This window comes from Mus caroli, unplaced genomic scaffold, assembly GCF_978045245.1.
Source record: "Mus caroli unplaced genomic scaffold, Mus_caroli_1 scaffold_5, whole genome shotgun sequence".
NCBI lineage: Eukaryota > Metazoa > Chordata > Mammalia > Rodentia > Muridae > Mus > Mus caroli.
The window spans coordinates 107493661-107514754 of NW_028227260.1; the positions used below are offsets into that span (position 1 = coordinate 107493661).

At 37.2% G+C, this 21094-nt stretch overlaps 1 protein-coding gene across 4 annotated transcripts in view; it reads right to left on the reverse strand.

Moving 5' to 3' along the window:
* Positions 1-21094, reverse strand: part of LOC110286137 (melanoma-associated antigen 1-like) — a 168403-nt gene that overhangs the window by 101762 nt on the left and 45547 nt on the right. Inside the window, exons 8-9 of one of the 4 annotated variants that reach the window (XR_015047171.1) lie at positions 9014-9071; positions 3167-6921 (exon numbers count right to left, since the gene is read on the reverse strand). The exons of 2 other annotated variants lie outside the window; for them this stretch is intronic. The gene's annotated coding sequence lies outside the window, so the exon portion shown is untranslated. Of the gene's footprint in view, positions 1-3166; positions 6922-9013; positions 9072-21094 lie in introns of those variants that run through there. One more of the 4 variants, XR_003835709.2, reaches the window with a different exon arrangement.

The following is a 21094-nucleotide window of genomic DNA, read 5'->3' on the forward strand; positions in this document are numbered from 1 at the left end:
GTTGACTGCCATGAAATAAAGGACTCTAGAAGCCCTACAGGTAGGAAATACTGGATGATTGGGACTGCAAAAGATCTGAAATTTGTAACTCTGGACTGTGAATTACAAGGCTTAACTTTAAGTAGTGGCTAAAATATCAGAAGATTTAAGAAACTTAAAACTCTAATATAGTGGATAGATTAGAAAACACAAGCACTAGAGATTATTCATGTCAGAGACTAGAAAATAAGGGAAACTCTAGTAATTCAAGATATTGTCATTTGTGGAACCTAGAAGACCTAAGTTAGAGACCCTAAAAAACAGAAAGGCCTGATCTAAGAAATTAGGCCATGTTTAGAAACAAGGAAATATTGAAACACTTCCATACTATGGTATAGATTTTATATTCAAACATAATCAGACCATAGCACAGACTTTTATGACATTAGTATCTCTTCTACTAAAAAGCAAGAACAAGGACATTTAAAGTACATAGCAAATAGGAAACAGGAAGTTCAAATAAAAAAGAAGTAATTTGAATGTCTTAGAACCTATCTTCACAGTCTCAAAGAACTGATCTGTTTAAACATTTATGGGTTGGCAGAATGAATGGTAACAGGATATAAATTATCAAATAATATATTGTACCTTCATTAGAAATGTTACTTGGTTCTAGATCAGGTTTCAGCCAAGATGTTCTGAAAAGGATTAAGTTGTTAATATTTTATGGTCTCTATTGAAACTACTCAATCACACTATTATTGTAGATGTAGATAAGAAAAATAACATCTATGGTTATATTCCAGTGAGACTTAATTTATTTAAAAAAAAAGTATGGGTGGGTGGATTTATCCCAAAGGTTATAATTTGCGAAGTCCAGATCTAAATACTAAATCTAAAGTATAATACATTTAAGCAATCCAAGTTTAGCTGTTGCATGAGGAGTACAGATACAACATTTTGAAGCCTAGTAGCAAATAAAAGATATTGTATAACATGCTGATACACAAGAGTTGAAGCTGCTAATTGTTCAGGTTCCCTTATATTCAGAGACAAAGTAAATTGGGATGCACCTAAAGTCCCAATAAAGGAGGATGATGGTCAGAGGCTAGAGGATTACACATATTAAAAAAATAAAAAAACACAGAGACGAAATCTACCCTTGTATTCTGAACATACATGGAGACAGGTAAAATGAAGTTTATAATTTGATAGGGCAATCTCATGAATAAAAATATATATGTAATGTTTTGACCTCACTCACTAGAACTTAAGTAATAGCCATAAGAGATGAGAACTCAGTTATAATCTGAAGTTCTTTATAACTTAAATAAGGCTTAAGAGAACAGGAATTGGCACATATATTAAATACAAGAGAACTCAAGGAGTCAAAACTAGCAAGGCATACTGGGAATGGTCAGTGAGTTAAAAGTCAAAAGGCTGACAAGGAGATAATGGGCAGTTACTGTGGGTCTTCTGACAAGGAAATATTTGACTCTAAGACAAAGATGATGATAGTTGTGTATAGAGGTTCTAAGTAGCAAAGGCTACTAAGCATACACAGCTACACATGTAAAGACTGGTATACTGAACATTCTGAGTTAAAACAGGGTTATGATGTAAAGCCACTGCAGTAATACTGGGAGGCAGTATTGTAAAATTGAACTGAGGCAATGAAAGATGTGTAACTTGAAAAACATAGTACTAGAGTCTTATTTGTACCCAACTTTCTGACTATCACTTTTTTAAAATTCCTGAATGCCATGATAAATGCATAAAATACTGGAGAGTTCAGAAGTCAGTTGTGGAGATTCTTCCTTGCCTAGTAAGAACACTTTGACTAGCACAGTTCTTTGAAAGGGAACTTTGCTAAAAAGTTAGTGATTAAGAGTGAATTCTATGCATATTTATCATTCCTCTCTATATCAGAGTGTCTTAATTATCTTTAAGCTGGAATTAAGTAGATTGATTATTTTTAAGAGAACAGGAACACAGTCATATCAAAAAGTCACTACCTCTAATCACCAGGCAAATAGACATCATACAACAGTAATCACATTAATAAGTATAGTGTGAAAGAATCACTAAAGGAAAAATGGATGTGTTTCTGGTATCCCTTATAAGCAAACAAAGAAAAATATTAAAATATGCTTTTAATTCTTTCTTTTAAAATCATCATATATATCATATTTTGAAGGAAAAGTTATCATGTTTTAATACACAAAACTTATTTATATAATAATAATAATAATAATAATAATAGCAATGATTTATTGAGCACTTACTATGTGCCAGGCACTGTACTAGGCATCTTGTGTAATCTCCATTTGCCACCTAATAATACAGGCATTTTCACCCCATTTTACAGATTAAATAATGAAGTTCAGAACAGTTAACAGACATGCCCACAGTCACACAGCTAGTTAACTGGCATGAGAAAATATTAAAATTTGTCTGTCTAATTCTGAGACCTAGGCTCTGTGATGACTTATCCTACACTAAAAGGTGAACGATTACCTTGGCAGGACAAAGCATCTCAAACCCAAAAATAAACAGTATCCCTGACCCAGAGCAGACAAAAAGTCAATGTCCACATTTCCAAACCCTTAGTCGAAATCACTTTAGGATATGTATCATATCGCCACCACATAGTGAAGTACCAACTCTGGGTACTTATAAGGAAGAGCTAACGAGTAATGCAAGACAAAATCCATTGTCTCAGATACACTAGATTTATGCTTAACTTTGCCACATATGTTCATGCTAAAGAAATATTCTCCAGTCTCCTTTCTTGATTTTTACATTTCATCAAAATATTTTCTTACATTCACAACATGGTGTTTGACAATACTGATACCCAAGACCATCATAAAAGGGTAATTATCTAATGTAAAGTTCAGTGATCAGTACATTTCATGTCAAAAGCATCATTCACAGATTCTTAAACATAAACAATGGGACTTTTATTAACTTTTAGGTGGTGTCAGATGCATGATCTAAATGTGTAAGCTAGCTTCATGTTTTCAGCTTTCAAAAATTGTAAATGGAATAATCTTTTATTTTTTTAGATATTTTCTTTATTTTCATTTCTAATGTTATCCCCTTTCCTGGTTTACCGTCCGAAAATCCCCTATCCCCTCCTCCCTCCCCCTGCACCCCAACCTACCCACTCCCATTTCTGGTCCTGGCATTCCCCTATACTGGGGCATAGAGCCTTCACAGGGCTAAGGGCCTCTTCTTCCATAGATGACTGACTAGGCCACCCTCTGCTACATATATAGCTAGAGCCACAAGTTCCACCATGTGTTTTCTTTGATTGGTGGTACAGTTCCAAGGAGCTCTGGGGGTACTGGTTAGTTGATATTGATATTCCTCCTGTAGAGTTTCAAACCTCTTCAGCTCCCTGGGTACTTTTCCTGGCTCCTTCAATGGGGTCCTTGTGGAATAATCTTTTAAAATCAACTACTAACTTTCTAATACAGTCTCTATTTCAGCAACTGAGCTACCCCATTCTCCCTATCCTCCTTGTTATTTTTTCATATTTCTCACAGTGATTAAGTATGCCTATAGAGAAGGAATTTTCTATCTGTGTGCTTGTTTATATTGAGCTTAAGAACTTACCCAAACTGTTTGATGATAGAAACTCTCTAAAACCAATTAAAATAAATAAGATGAGAAGGTGGCACAGTGGAGACAAGCTCTACATGCATGAGAACCTGAATTTGATTCCCCAGAACCCACATTTGAAAAATAAGCCAGACTGTAACTCCAGAGTAGGAAGATGATGTAGAAACAGTATAAAGAGACCCTATCTCAAAGGAATTAGCTGGAAAGTGACAGAGCAAGAAAACCAATGTCCTGCTGTGGCCTCCATGTCCACACACTGGTGTATGAACCAATACAAACCTGCATATACAACACACACGCATACACACACACACACACACACACACACACACACACACCATACAGTAACACAAATATTCATTCATACAACAAAAATACAGGACCTAAATACACAGAAATGTTTTAATTTGGGGGAGAATATTCAGAATTAAAAAATAAGGATATTTATTTGCCTGACGATGTTGTCATTAAATTCTACTTCTATCGCTTAATCTATAAAAAATAATACATCTTCCTATAAATTTGACTTGCTTTCGAACTGAACCGGATTAAAGTGTTCTAACAAAAAAGGACACTAAAATCCATCATGTATCCTCACCAGTGATACTTCTGAGATTTTAACTGAATTTTGTCCTAAATAGAAATTAAATTTATCTCAGCATTTTAATTCAAATTATCAGAGCCCTAAAGAATTTATTCTATCATCCAAAGTCTATATAGTCCTACACAATTAAAAGAATATAATGTTTAATTTTTTTTTACTTTATTACACTGACTTTCTAGTTGATGTAATTCAATTTAAAAAATGGTTTCTCTAAGTCTGATCAAATTAAGAAGAATAGTAGCCAAAGTGGTAATATCAATCCATGGGAAAGTTATCAGAAAATTTCATTCTTTAAAGGCATATATAGCCACTGATAATACTGGCAAAGATGGTGAATGACTTTAAAATACTTATCCATGGCCATGACTAAGAAGAAACTAGTTATTTATGGAAGCTTAAAACATTGACCATATAGATGTTTGCATTTATATCTATCAAAATGACAGGTATAAATTCTTTAAAATCATATGAAAGTGGTTTGAGTTATTTTTTCCAAGTGCTATTATATATAATATAATAGAATATATACATGTGTATATATGTATATGTGTATATATATTTATATGTATATGTATATATATACACATACACACATACTCATGGAAGGTGTTTTCTCATTAAGAAGTTGACCTCTTTATTCTATGTTACCTAATACCTAAATTTCTTTTCTGGGAGGGTCTAAAATATATAAAGCTTGACTCACAACCACATTTTCACAATGCTGGAGAATGAACCCAGAGACTATAATTTGCCAAGCAAGGGCTCTACTACATAACTATATCTGCAGTCCAACCACCCTCAATTTTCAAATAACATGAATGAAATTTAACATTATTATTGACCCTGGCTTCTGCATAAAGTCTAAGGTACTCACAAAGTTAACCAATAAGGTTGATGTCATTTTGTCTGAATGTGGCAATACCAAAGTTAGAACACTTGGAGATAAAGATACTATACCCTCATTTGGAAACTAGGAAAAGTCTAGAGTGACTTTAGTGAGACTGCTCATTGACCTAGTGGCAGAACAAACGCTGAGATGATCATGTTAGCCTTGTTCCCTGAGCCCAACACTAGTTCACTTCTATTTTTCTATCTTAATTTTGTATCACCTAATAGCAGAAGTGTTCATGTAGAGATGTACACAGAACCATTGAGTTGGTTTGCAAATATATAGGTACTGCCCCTACTGCTAGGAACACATTCCAGAAATGCCATGTTTTCGGAGCTCCCCTCCCTGACTCCAAAATCCAGTCAATGCTGAGAACACCTGTGGGTTAGAGGAGAAGTGAGTGCTTGCTAAGAACTGTAACATTGCTAGGGCCACACTATCTGACAGTGCACTTTCAACCTACATCTGCTTCTTCTGAGCCTTGAGAATGCCAGCCATCTTGCTTACTGTGTGAGCAAGGCCTATTATTAACACTATGGCTCAAAAGAAACATTTACTTCATTACTGAATAAACTGCTTGCATTCCAGGATGTCTTTATGCAATTTAGGATATATTAAGTAATTTTTCCCAACTTCATATCGAGATTTACTCTTCCTTTCTCTCTTCAGGCAGTATTATGTCATTATCCTTTGCAATCAGGGTGCTCCTTCTATAATGTTGGCACAGTAGCAGTTAGGGCAAAAAGATCAAGCAATGCTAGTCAGACTTCCTCTCTGTTTCCAGAAAAAGTACACAACTGAGTTCAAAATAGATAGCAGGTAAAAATATGTGTAAGTACTAAAAGGCCAGGCAGGCTCATCATATGCCAGAAAAAATAATCATTTCTGAGTGTCTTACCTCTGGTTTTGTCATTTTCTCTCTTTGTTAAATCTGCATAGGAAATTTCAAACATTCAAAATTCACTTTAACAATACTTCAGTCAAATAATGAGATTACAAAAGTGAATTAAACACTCAAACTTCAACTAGAAGTGAGTTCTGCAGCACCTTTTGGGAACAGGAAATTTTAGCATTACCTTTTCTGGAGGAGGTTCAGCATCTCAGAAACACTTGGATGAGGCAAACATGAGAACAAGAGGGAAGTATGGAAATTAACTATACTAACTTCTCCTCATTGATTAGGTACCAATGCAAATCAAGGAATTTATGATAAATACTCTGCTACTCAGAATCAGGCATTACATAACTTAGATGACTACATACAACAAATGACCTTATGCCAAACTAATCAGAATTAAAGTAAACTTCAGGAATGAAGATGATAAAGCAGATAGCAGGCCCCTCCCACTTTGCGAGGTTCTAGAATGTGTGCCAGAATCCCTCACACTATGCATGTCAAAGGACTTAAGGACCTTTGTGGTAAAGGGTGAGACATAGAAAAGAGTACTGTGAAAGTCCAAGACAATTGGTTTGTTCACAGAAATAAAATACCAAAGCACATCTCAGTGATATTTCCCAAAGTTTCATACCAGCAGTTCTGGTTACTTGGCAACTATTTTTCATTTTTGTCTGCTCTCATGGCAAGGATAACAATGCACCTATGAAAAAATGCTGCTCATGACAACAGTGGTAAGGAAAGAACAGAGAACATCAGAGTTTGCTGCAGAGAAGTAGTCTTGCTCTTCTTCACTTTCTTCCTCCAGAGCATGAGTCACCAAACTTATTGTCAGAAGTGTCAGAGAAGGGTCTGAATCCAAAGTTTCAACTATGGGTGAGGGATGTTGTTTGGAAGACTGGGTGGATGGTCCATGTTCCTTCTCCCCTGTCAAGAGTAGAGAGAAGAGACTTATTGACCTTGTTTGATTACAGATTCATAGGTTATGTATTATCACATAATCCTCTTTGAACTGAACGATCTCTCCCTGTCCTATTATTTGATGTGCAGATCACACACCTCAATATTCTGTGAGTTTTTGAATGCTAACCTGAGATGGCTTATTTTTAATCAACATTTGAGGCAATCCTATCTGTAAAATATTTGTCAGATATATTCTTAGGTTGGGAGTCAAAAGACTGGCATCATCACTTAAACCCATCTCTTTAAACCTTCTATGACCACAATATTGTGCCCTATGGTACATTTTCAATTCCTTCCATGACTGGAAGAAGACACTCAAAACCAGTAACAACCTCAGTGTAAGATTTCTGCCAGATTCCACTAGGGGTTTTTGAGATTTTTATTTCTCTCACTTATTTTCCTACTATTGTTAGGATAAGTGAAGAGAATTCTCTGAGCTACTTTCTCAGAGCTGAATACAGTGCATCATGAACATTATGAGTACTCCAAGGACCAATGTGGGGCTTGAAGGAGAAAAACAGTTCTCAGCAAAATGGAGATGATTTGCACACGAGGACCAGCATTCATTATCACTTTTGCAGTTGTGACACTGTCCAAAATCAGCTGTACTTTCAAGCCAGTTTCATTTTCATGTGAGTATTGACTAACCTCAGTAGAAAATCCACTAGATAGCATTTCACAAAGAGTTTCTCAGCTTTAATTGATAGTTTTCATGCATGTAGACATAAAATCGTGTCTGTTACTCTCTTAAAGGATCAAAGATTCTGGAATTCTGTAGTAGCCAGAGTTTAACAGGGGCAAGACGAGAAACACTGGAACAAAGCAGAACTTTGACAATATTGTTTCCAGGCATTGGGGCACTGCTCTTTTTCTTGTCCTTTGTAATGACATTCAAGTTGGCATGTACTTATGGAAGAACGGGATCACTTCATCTGCATTGCTCAAAAAACTGCCATCTCTTATAGTCATCTTGTTACCTCCTGGCCTGTATCCTCCTCCTGCTACTTTTTTCCATGAAGCCCATAATGCCCTTAATGCTTATTTGACCACCCATCCCTTTCGATGAGTAGTTTAAAGTTTCACCTTGCTACAAAGGTAAATTTGAATTTGGGTATGTTCATCGACAGTTTGTGCAAATGGACAGAGGCCTGTTCAATTGCTCTTTTTGAAATTACAACTACAAATCAATTCTGAGTTTCTGTATTTCAGCATTTTTATGTTATGTGTGATTTTTCTAGTCAGTCCAGTCTGTCCCTCACTGTACTAGCTGTGACAGTGCTCATTTCTCTTTACTTGGAAAACTGGATTTTCAGAAACAGCAAACATCATCACAGAGTTTTTGCTTTTACCTTTATCAAACATTTCACAACACTCATTTTGGTTGCTCTCAATGCTACCTTTCTTTCCCTATTCAATTTTCATGCCTCCTATCACCCATCCTTTTTTGGGGGAGGGGGTTGCTCAGAGGTCATTCTCACCCTAATTTAGACAAATTTACAGTGATTGAAAGTTTCATTATCACTAAGACGTAAATGATACTAATTCGTAATACTTAATAGCCAAATGGTAAAATTAACGACCCAGGTAAAGAGGGCTAAACCCTTTTTGATATATAAAACACAAGCACATGAGGAATGGCTGTGGAGAGTAGAGGCGGAAGTGCAGAGGGCTGAAGCAAGGAACTCAAAGGTTGATTTTTTTTTTTTTTTTTTGCACATGCACAATCAGCTAGGCAACTCAGCAGTGATGACTTGAACTTGCATAGTGTTCTAAAGATCACAAAGGTGCAGCAGACAAGATAAGCCAAAATGTTGCATGAGAATGACTTGCAGTTGTATAGGGACCACAGAATTCAGGAGTCAAGGTCATGCTACCAGTTTGAGGTGGGAATGACAAATACCACCATCTAGAAGAAAGCAGACACAGAAATAGGAAAGTGCGTCAGAATGGGGGTAGTTGGAATGAGTAGATTATGAGGTAATGAGAATGACAGCTATTTGGAAGAATAATATTTGCTAGATCACGTTTGCAAAAGTTGAAGCAACTGCACACTCACCGGCAGTCGATTTGCGTGTCTTTCTTCAGTGTGCTGACCAACAGGACATGTTACTGACCTTTGGGATTTGTACCAAACAGATGAATAAGAAGACATTTCACTTTTTCCTTAATTTTCATTGGTTTAATCATCTGTCCATATGCCGAGAATCTCTGCTTATGTAGAGCACAGCGTAAGTGATCTAGCTCCATTTTATTCCACCCTAGTTTTATTTTTGAGGAAAAGATGAGTATTGACCAGAAATCCCTCTTCTGGCAGGCTAGCTGAAAATGATGAGATGTAAGATGACTGCCTGAATTTCCACTAGACAACTTTGAACTTCATTAATCATCCCATATGAATATTTAGACCGGAAAGGTAGCTCAATTGGAGAAGAGAATGAGTGTCCATCATTCAAAAAGCCCTGGGTTCAATCCCCAGCACTGCATAAACAGTAGACATGTTAGTACATGCTTGTAATTTCAGCACTCAAGAGAATGAAGCAGGATTAGAAGTTCAAGATTATCCTAGACTACATTGCAAGTTCCAGGTCATCCTAGGTAACATGAGACCAAGATGCTTTCTAGAAAGAAAGGAAGAAAGAAAGAAAGAAAGAAAGAAAGAAAGAAAGAAAGAAAGAAAGAAAGAAAGAAAGAAAGAGAAAAGGAAGAAAGAGGAAAGAAAGAAAGAGATAAAGAAAAGAAAGAAGAGCCATAAAAGTAAAAGATGGATGGAAGAGGGACAGAGAGGAGAGGAATCCCATATGCAAGCTTAATGATATTCCCCACCCTGTGACATAACTATTGACAACAGCTATGATGATAACGACTTGAAAGAATCACAAAAGGCATAAAAAGAATTTCAAGAAATCTTTGTCATTCCCATAACAGATACACATATCACCCCCGCCTCCATATAACCGTTATTTCTCTGTTTATGTGTCAGGCATTTAGGTGAACACACATGGAGCCTAGAGACTGACATCTGATATCTTTTTCTGCATTCTGCTTTATGTTTTCAGATAGTATTTATCACCCTCAATTGCTATTCATTTACCTTGTTTATGAGACATGATCCTCATACATTGTTATCATTCGCCATCTATTTTTTTTTGAAACAGAATTTTTCAAGAACCTGGTATTTACTGATTCAACTAGACCTGCTGGTCAACAAGTCCCAAGATTCCTGCCTTCATTTCTCTAAATCTTGGTGTTACAGGAACGCATCACCTCACCTGCCTTTATTTGAATGCTGTATATCCACACTCCGGTTCTCATATTGTACCTTCTACTCTACCCTCAGACATCTCTCTTAGTGAAGCTCCTCCTCTGAACTTCCTTAGGAGGATTCCTATAGTCTTAGAGCTTCAAGTCAGCACTGTGGTTTACCCTTCAATTTCTCAAGAGACTAGGAGAAAATGAGGAAAGAAGGATAATTATTACACAAGTTGTTGGTTTAACTCCTTTACTCCTTTGCCATTCTACTATCTCTTGATGAAGGCTTCACTGAAAGGTAATAAATGATAGTAATGGTTTGGAAAAAACTGAAGCTATTCGAATAGAAGTTGGATGTTTGACATCATTATTTAAACACCTATGGCTATTGGGTATGATAATGAAACTATGATTACATAGGCTAATAGCCACTGCTTGGAAGCATACTGAAAAATATGTATACATTATCAGTAATTTATTCTATGAAAAACTGTTAATTTTGGAATTCATGTGATTGGTAGTTAGCTATTCAATGCCCTATAACTTTACTTTGTAGGTTTGAAAATTCTCATTAATATGTCTGTATGAAATAACAATTTCATTTTTCTTGGTTACATTTGTGGCAATATTATGTATCTGAAGCTTATGAAGTTAAATGCAAAATAAAAGTAATAATCAAAGAAATAATAATTGGAGGAAAATAACTATGAAATCTTCACTCAGTAATTAGATGGCTAATGCTAAAGGAATTACTAACCTGAATGGATAGTACAGCTCAATAGTAGAATACTCACTCATTTAGATTATGTATGTACCTGGGTTCTGTCCCCAACACACCCACACACATAGATACACACATACACACACACACACACACACACACACACACACACACACACACACACACACAACTATCAAAGTTTTAAAAACTCAATGTCCAAGCCATTAACCAGAAACAAGACTATCTGAACGTTGGAAGAGTTCCACTTCATTACAGTAATAACTGTTTTCTAATCCATATATCAGAGACTTATAAAAGAGCATAACCAGGGTATATGGAATAAATGACTACTATATTTTAAACTATAGCACTGGATAAGACTCCATTCAACCAGTTTTCAAATGATGGGATATACTTTTATACATAAAAAGACCCACTTTCCAGTGGAGTTTCATCTCTGTCCTTGCAAAGAAAACGTCAGTATTGTAGTAGGATGCTGGATCAGGCAGCATGAAGGCTAAGTGCTTTGAAATAAACTTCATATGTTACCATATTTCTGTACTGAAAGCTCCACTACAAAGAGCCTCCAAGTTGTGGGGATGTTAAGAATTAATGGTGTAATCAAGCACACTTGTTCTGAAGGCATTTTCCCCCCAAGCACATTTAAATCTGCAAGAGTGAAAGCTTAAGGCCATTCTTGTGAGAACAGGAACCCTGGAGCCCTCAGGAAGGAAAAAGCGTGACTGGCTATTTTCTTCTGCCAGGAGTTAGAGCTCAGAAGGGCAAGAAAATAACAGGATGTTTTATTTTTCCCCCTCTGGACACTTCAAGAAAGAACAAGGTCTACTTTTTAAATCCCACTCCCTGGGAGGACTTGCATGGACAAATAGAACCAAGTTAATTGCAGCATCTGTACTGAAAGGACATTAAGGAATTTGCTTTTCTGTAACTTTACTTTTCAAAAGTTTTAAAACTCAACCAACATCTAATTTGTAGTTTTAAAAACTATAGGCCCTTATGAATTAGTTCACATTTTAATACCCAAAAGTACTGACTGACAATGAGGTTTCCATAAAGAATCTTATTTTTCTCCAAAAATTAATGATATATCTACAGTGATATATACTACTAATAATGATATATACTACTAACAAAGATTCCATTTTGCTGAGTTTTGAAACCACAGCAACCTTTATAAGATGAGGTTTAGATCCTGTACCTCTTCTCTGAGTCCCTAGGTCCTACTGAACCTTTTCCCAACACTTCCTCTATGATGGACTCATCATCCACCAACTCTTCCTTTTTTTTTCTTTTGTCAACATTTCAGCCAGCAAAAATGAGATTTCAGCCACCCACCTTCCCTTAACTTTTAGCCTTTATTCCAAGCACAAACCATGTCCAGGAAACTGGACTTAAACAGAAATTATCTGAGAAAACTGTAAGTGGATTGCTTTAGAAAAGAATGTAAAACTGCAGAATCTGATAAGCAGTATACACCAAGAAGCAACAGCAGGCTTCATGATTTGGCTCTCTCTGGCTTTCAAAACCTGCTACATGCCATCTTACTTCCTGTTCATTCTGCCCTATTTCACAACAAGTAAATGGCAGTGCAGCATTGAAAGATGATGCTTTCCCTTCTCAGAAAAACTTCCCTGATCGCTTTCCACAAAATTCACAGGACCATCTCTTACCCTTTACTCTGTTTCCTCAAAATGGTTATTGATACAATTTAATAATTTTTTATTGTATTTTTTCCTACTCATAAGGACCATGAGTCCCTTCTACCTTTATACCTAGAAGAATAGAACCCAAGCAACAGTTCCCATTGTCACATTAAACTACTTGAAAGAAGCTTGCCTCTAACTCATAGCAGGCCTCAAGCAAACAGGCTGAGGAGGAAGAAGGATGATGATAATGACCATGACAATAATGGCAGAGGAAGAGGGAGGAAGAGGAGGGGGAGCAGCAGCAGGGACACTTATAAGCACATCCCACAGCAAATGCTGCTGCTTGTTTCTGCTTTCCTATTCTTGATGCTGCTTTAGAGAGTTCACCTTCCATCTCTACAAAGGCCCCTGACCCTATGGCACACCTCCACTGCCCAACAAATACTAATCCTAAATTCAACAGGTATGAGCATCATACAAGCACACCGGCCGTTCCTAAACTAGCTATTGGGGGAGAGGGTTCCAAGAAACCACTGACTGTGAAATTATATCTGGACTGGGATTTTGAGTTAAGCAGAGGAAAAACATTTGAAAAAGAAAGACACATATGTCAAAAGTATGGACACACTTCCTTCTAAAGGAATCCTACCTTTATCAGGTTGTATAGCATGCCCTTCTTTCTTCTCATAATGCTACTGCCTCAAAGAGCAGGTGAACATACTGAAGGGTAGGGCAAGGAGAAAGACTTTGCACTCAGCATTAGGAAGAGCTCACTAAATAGCAAGATCTAATACAAAATGGGCAAAGCTGCCTCCTGTAGTTACAAAGATCCCTAACTGTAAAAGTGTCAGATGTCACAAATGTACACTAACAGATTCCCCTTCAATCCTGGCATGGTGGTACACATATGTAACCCCAGAACTCAGGAGGAAAAGGCAGGAAGATAGTGAGCTTGAGTAAAACTTAGATTGCATGGACTATTCAAAAAGCCCATCTCAAGAACAATACACTGAATCTGCAAAAGGGGTTCTTATTAGTGTGGTGTGATTGCAAACACCTATATTCTGAGCACCCGGGAGGTAGAGGAGAAGGATCCTAAGATAGTAAAAGCCTGTCTCAACCAAGATTTAAAAAAAAAAAAGTTTTCTAGGAAGATTTATCTCACTAGCCCCTAATCAACATGTACAATTTTGCTCATTGTTTCCTTAGCTGAACTTTAAGGTTTCATATAATCACATCTTAGAGTTATCATCATCACCCCTATCTTATAAATAAGGAAACACTCACAGAGGTTAAGTCACCTAGTCATGGTCACACACTCACGTATGTGACCCTCTAATATCTACGTGAATACTTAAGGTAAAGACCTTAGTGCCAAGGATAGAACCCAAGGCCTCTCATATGCTAGCAAAGTACTCTTTCATCAAGCTACAACGCCAGCCCTAAAGCCCAATATTGACATCAATGAAGTCATGATCCAAACTCCACAGTTAACCATTAGTATACATGAAGCTAATGTCTTTCAGGTCTTTTCTTATAATTAATTCTCTTTCTTTTAAGTGGGTAGAGGAGTGTTGAGTCAGGGTTCTAGGTAGGTCAGCCTGCCCCCCTCTCCAAAGTACTGAGATTACAGGCTTGTGGGCTTGCATAACCAGCAAGATCTTATAATTTTTAACTGCTATAAAACCATCATAAGACATTAAGTTCTTGGTTAAATTTTAAAAGAAGGTTCTGGTCTGGAGATACGGCTCAGTGGTTAGGAGCATATACTGTCCTTACAGCGGACCCAGTTTCACATGCTAGCACCCATGGTTGGTGGGTCACAGCTGCCTGTAGCTGTAGCTCCAGGGTGATTTGATGTCTCTGTCCTCTGTACACATACGGACTCGCATACATAAACCACACACATAGCCATAACTAAAAATAAAATAAACATTTTTAAAAATGAAACAAACCTAAAGGAGCCTTGACTGTTAGAAAACATTTAAGCAATAAGCACATTTGCACTAGGGAGGAAGAGTCAAGAGTTGGGAGTTCAGGGTCATCTTAAGCTACACAGTAACTTGAGATTAGCCTGAGATATATAAGATGTGGTGGCAAAAAAAAATGAAATGAAAAAGATGTATACTGACAATGTTATAACAACTGAAGTCATACCAAATACAATATGCAGAATAGATTCCTGGTTCCAATGCAAACTGGGTTTAAGGTCTCCACCATATAGTTTATGAAAACTGTAACAAGTCATAAATATTAATCTAACATTCCACTAAATTTTCACATATTAGCTAAACATAATAAGTAGATTTCAATGTGATCCTATTCAGAATCCTATGCACTGTCTGTTATTTTATTTACAGAATGGTATTATAAATGTTTCACATTATCAGTTCTCAAAACACAGTGCATTTAATATAATCCATTACTGGAGATGTCTGTGTGGCATCCTCAGTTGTAAATTAGAAAAATCACATAACTACTTACAATCTATTTTCATTCTTCCAAATAAATAATAGAAATTCACAATTTAACTTTAAAGTTTAAATGTCATCGTTATAGGCAAAACTCATATTTATATTCAAAATAAGCTAGAGCTTTAATGAGAATATTGATTCTTACTAATTCCCACACTGCTTGATTGTTCCATTTCAAAATTTGATAATAAAGTCAGGTAAAAATGTCTTTGCTTTTCTTCTATGGTTCAATGGATTATTCACAAAACAGACATCTTTAAGATGTTAATAATTATTTACTTTTTAAATTAAAATTTCATGGAAAATCATTCATAATTCTTAATGGATAAAGCTACATTTTTGTATCTCTGAAAATTCCTTTTTCAAAAAAAGGTCTATGTAGTAACAGTGCCGTCTGCTGGCTAAAGTATGGAATTGCCAAATTTGGCCCCATAAAAGCAGAAGCTGTGATATATTGTGAGCCCTAGAGATGCCCACAGCAAATTCTCTCACCTACTTACTTCCCTTTTTAGCCTAAGTAGAATATTGACTTAAAACATCCTCCAGAAAAGGAAGACAAGGGCTTTTTAGCAGCCCAAAAATTGAGCAAGTGACCCAGAAGATTTCATTCTCGTCTTTTTGGAGGGCTGGCCACACCTAAAGCTTCAAAAAATTGATTTCAACTTCTTTTCTATTTCCAGTTCCTAGTTCCATTACTTTTTTCTGGCAACCCAAGACAAAAGGCATTGGCAACCCATAGCCCACCTTAAATACCACGATTCTGTAGCTTAGCCATTTGCCACTTGGCATTTGTGGCCCCCTTCATGACAAACAGCACAAGACTTGAATAAAATTCCTCCTCTGGATAGTAAGAATGAAAAGCACAGCACCTAGTATAATATCCCACCATATATGTTCTGGGAGTGTTAAATGCAGTATGGGCAAAAGAAGTGTGGAATATATATATATATATATATATATATATATATATATATATATATATCAGAAGGTGCTTGGATAACTGCAAATTCTGATTGTGTTAGCATGTCACCAAATGCTTATGGTGGACTACAAAAGAGCTATGTATCCTAAACCCAGAGGCAGGCTATTTTCTCAAAAATTCTAAAGTTATTTTCTGCTACTTGTGGTCCTTTTAAAGTAGTGGTTCTCAACCTTCCTAATGTTGTGACCTTTTAATGCAGTTCTTCATGTTGTGGTGACCCCCAACCATAAAATTGTTTCATTGCTACTTCATAACTGTCATTTTGCTACTGTTATGACCTGTTATGTGATATGCAGGATATCTGATATTGGACCCCCGTGAAAGGGTTGTGACTCACAGGCTGAGAACCACTGCTTTAAAGCTTCCAAATGTAAAATGGTTCCCTAAGCCCTGATTATGAGGGCCAAATCCCCCACTTATACCTTTCTTCTTTGAGATGTGCAAAGTGGCAAAGCCAAGCATTGATTGCGCAAGTTCCTGTAATCTCCATATTTCCCCTGCACACCCCCCAAAAGCAAAGCAGACCTTGAGGCAGCAAGTGAGCAAGTGTCCATTCCTGCTTCTTATACTTCAGCTCTTGAGGGAAACATCATGAAAACTAGACTCAGCAAAGGCATGTCTGCAGAGATCCAGAACACAGCACATTCTAGGTGTTCTTCCTTTTGGAGTTGTGTCTCAAAATCCAAAATATATAGTATAATATAAAGTATATAAGTATAACATAAAGTATAGCACATACTGGGTGTTCTTCCTTTTGGAGTTGTGTCTCAAAATCCAAAATATATAGTATAATATAAAGTATATAAGTTAATATAAAGTATAGCAAGTGATGTCAGACAAAAGTGCAGGATCCCACTCTGTCCATAGTACCTCATGAAATTTCTGGAGTTGGCTTTGAATTGTATCGAAATGGTATGGAGAAACCTTTATCCTGATTACTTAATGCTTTCCTGTTTCCTTAAATCTGTACCTGGAGTGTGTGCCTCTCTATATATTGTTCAGGCTCTCCAGGGATTTAAATAAAAGCACAAGGTTCAATAATTTGCAACTAAACTACTGGTAGACCTTCATAGGAACTGAAGCCCAGTGACCAGGCCAGTCGTGGATAGAGAGGAAGATGAAAATATGACTCCATGATCTGTACTAAGCCTACACAGAAACCAGTCACCAAAGAGAACTGCCTTAAAGATGTCTGCTTGCCCTGTCAGGCTGTTGCCGCAGTGTCCTCTATTAACCACCCTGGGAATAATCTGCTCCCATCTGGGAGGATGTCATTCATCTCTACAGGATGCAGAGATTGCACAGCCCTTCACTATGGCCTTCATCAGCTCTCTGCTTCTGGGTAGAACCACCCTCGTGCTTGGCAGTCGCACACCCAACTCCACCCCTGCCTGCCTGCTGTGGGGTCATCTCACTTCCCTCTTTGATAGTCAGGCTGGACCAGCTCAACTCCAATGGTCAGAGGAGTGCCACATGCTGTCAAGTCCCACTTTCAATCCATTTTGGTGTATGCCCAGACATTTCTTCAGTTTCACCTCTATATAACATCACCAATACGTTCACACACACACACACACACACACACACACACACACACCCTCTCAGTTCCAGAGAGTCACAGGAATAGTAATTCTGGATTTACTTTGTCAAGACAGGTGATAGGTGCCAACCCCCATGAGGGTTTGTTGGATTTTTTTTTTTTAATGATGGTTAACAGGCATAGGGTAAGAAATTTTACAGCTGGGAGGAATGTATCAAATTAAATAGGATTAAGCAGTCATTCAGTGCCTTTAGAGAAATCACCTGGTAGTTTAGATAGGGGTTAATATTCAGTGCCAGTGGTAAATCCTATTAGGTACACATATAAGAAACCTGCTAACTTGGGTAAGGCCATTCATCACCTATGCACACTGGTAACCTTCCATCATGAAGAAAGTTTAGAGAAAAGTAGCATTTTTAGGGGAAGTGACCTGGGCATGCTGCCCTACACAGCACTGGTTGGGCGTTGGGCAGGAAGTAGGGAGAGGGGAATCTGGATTTGCTGTCCCCATCCAATCGCCTTATAAAACCTTCAACTTCTCTTACGTTCTTTACAAGAGAAACAAATGAAAAAAAAAAAATGCTTGCCACAGGCAAATTTGAGTTTGTTACACAGTGTTTAATAAGGCTTGTCCAACCAAACATTACATCCCAGAATACTCATCCATAGAGAATAGACCTGAAACACCAATGTTTATGCCACACATGTTAAAGTGCACAAAGAGTGCCAAAGGATGGATTTCAATGGGGATTTGCTTAGTGTATGAAAATCCAAAGCACTCGGTGCCATCTCCAATTGGGGAGGGGGAAAATCTGACCTGAAAGCAATCATGGAATGAATGATGCATATTTCCTCCATATTTTCAACCCAAATTTTGCATCAGGAGTCTGCCTGCAGACCTTTTGATATTTAATAAATGAGGATTAGGCAAAATCCATAAGCACAAAAACAAATGTCAGATCTAGCAAATAAAAATTAGGTCACCCACTTACAACTGCATCTCAGACAAACAGCCAGTACTTTAAAAATTACACTAGTTCTCCCCTAATCTGCAGGATTTTAGTTGCCTATAAGAACCACAGCTTGACATTATTAAACGGAAAATTCCAGAAATAAGCAAGCCACAAATTATTAAATACGGAGCAGTTCTTACTAACCTGGTGAATCCCCATGTCTTCCTGTTCCAATCCATCCAGAACATGGAAGAACTTTCCCTATGTTAGGTCATCTTGTTACTAGACTGACTACCCCAGTGTAGCATGGCGGGTGTGCAAATAATAATAATAATGATAATGATAATAATTTCTTAGTTTGTTTAATAATGTCCCCAAAGCCAAAGACTTCAACATTCCAAAGATAAGACATAAAAAGTAGTTTTCATATACAGCAGAGAACTGCCTGGTCTGGCCTCAGTAAGAAAAGACACTTGAAGGCTTAGAGCCCCAGGGAGTGGAGAGGCCTGGTGAGGTGGGGTGGGGTGGGGTGAGGTGGAGTGGGGTGGGGTGGGGTGGGGTGGGAGGGGCTATCCTCTTGGAGATGGGCGTAAGGGGATAGGAATGGAATGAGGAACTGTCAGAGGGTGGACCAGGAGGGGGATAATGACTGGATTGTCAAAAAAGATTAAAGATAATATTTTTTAAGTAGCTTTTAAATAAATGTGAAAGTTCTAAACTAAGTACAGCTATAAAAACATGTACGCTGAGGTTGCTAGTATATCTAGTAAGAACAAGTTCATAAACAAAATTGTTAAATCAAAAGCAGTTTATTCAGGCTGTTTGTGGGGAAATGAATGAAACTGGCCTCAGTGGCTTTAAGTGAAATGAGCCAGTCCCACAGAGCCCAACTTCCCCTGGTTCCTCTCATCCATGGATTCTAGAGATAGGTAGGACATCCCATCCTAGCTCCACTAGGGCTGTGGAGGGGGCAAGATACGGGGCAGTAGAAGGGGTGAGCATGATCAAAATTAACAAATGCATATATGGAAATGCATAAGAAAACTGTGTATCTCAAAAAGTAAATACAAAATAAAAGAACTCTTTGCTAGTTTTGCTGTCATGCCATAAACTGTAAAAGTACAGCTACCATGTATAGCAAATGCTTGGATCAGGTAAAGAAACATAAGTCTGGGGGGAAATCTCACAGAGCTCACCGATATTTATGGTTTCTCATATCAAATGGAGGACTCTTAGAACACATCCCCTAATGTGAGGACAGACTTGTGGATAAGAACATCTATCCAAGCTTTGGAATACATTTAAACTAAGTTATTATTCCCATTTAACAGAAAATCAAATTTTAATTAGATAGTTGCTTCTATCAACTTCATGAACTGCAAAGATTGTTTGAATTTTTTTTTCTATAGGCCTAAACTAGCCTAGCTTTGCCAATAGCAGAGATAGGCAAAAATGCCAACTGGAATTTAATAATTTATGTGTGTAAAAGGTCAGTGCACTAATGTATTCATAATAAAAGCTGTAGATATAGATACAGAAATAATAGTGAGAGAGCCTGCCAGATAGATAGCTAAAATTTTAGAGTCTTTAACGTTAGCCTACAGGTCTGAAATGTATTGCCTATTAATCAAACAATCCTGGATATATTTTTGGAATCCTTTTCTAAAAGTAAATCTACTTTATACTTTAAATTGTCCATTTAAAAAAAAAAAAGAAGAATATTCTGTGACTAGTAAAATTGTGTAAGAATTGAAATTTGGTGTCCACAAGTACAAAGTGATAAGTCAACCATGCCCATTTTCTTATTGCCTCTAGTTGGGGGTGGGAGTGGACAGGGGGATACACCTGCAAAGCTCAACATTTTAAACAGAGACTGTGTGACTTCCAAAGGCACATATACTTACCTCCTGGCTTGTAACAGTAATAGTTTGTCAACCCCAGATATTGACGAAGCCATTTCCTATACAATGGTGTTACAAATAATTCTTAAACTCTTTTGTCAGTGTTTATTATGTGTGGACTGCATTTTTTTTTTATTTACAGAAAGTATTTACAGATGAAAAAGCTAAGCTCTGAGAGATACAGAATTTTGGCCAACTGCACATCGGTAGTGTTTGAATAAGGTTTATTTATAAAATTCCCGCTGTCTTTGCTTCCTCCTTTGATGACTTCACTCTTTGTCCATTGTACCTCTGACACACAAATCAGAATATGTGCTGTGGCCTTGAGATCCCATAGCCAGTTTGCATATTACTAAGGGGTTCACCTGCCATCTAGTGGAGACAGATGAGATGTAATTTTACTTATTCTGACAAACCAGGTAATAGCCAGCATCTACGACCTTTGACAATTCTGCTAATAACAGTAGCTCCTTTTGTTTGAGTAGCACTTAGTAATGTCAAAAGCATTTCCAAAGTCACGGTATTTTATTGGCCATGCCCTTAGCAGTGCCAAATCAATCCAATCAAACCATTCCCATATATTGCAAAGGACACTGAGTCTGGACTGGTAAAGGTCATAAAATCAGCCTCTAACCCAAATGCTACAACTA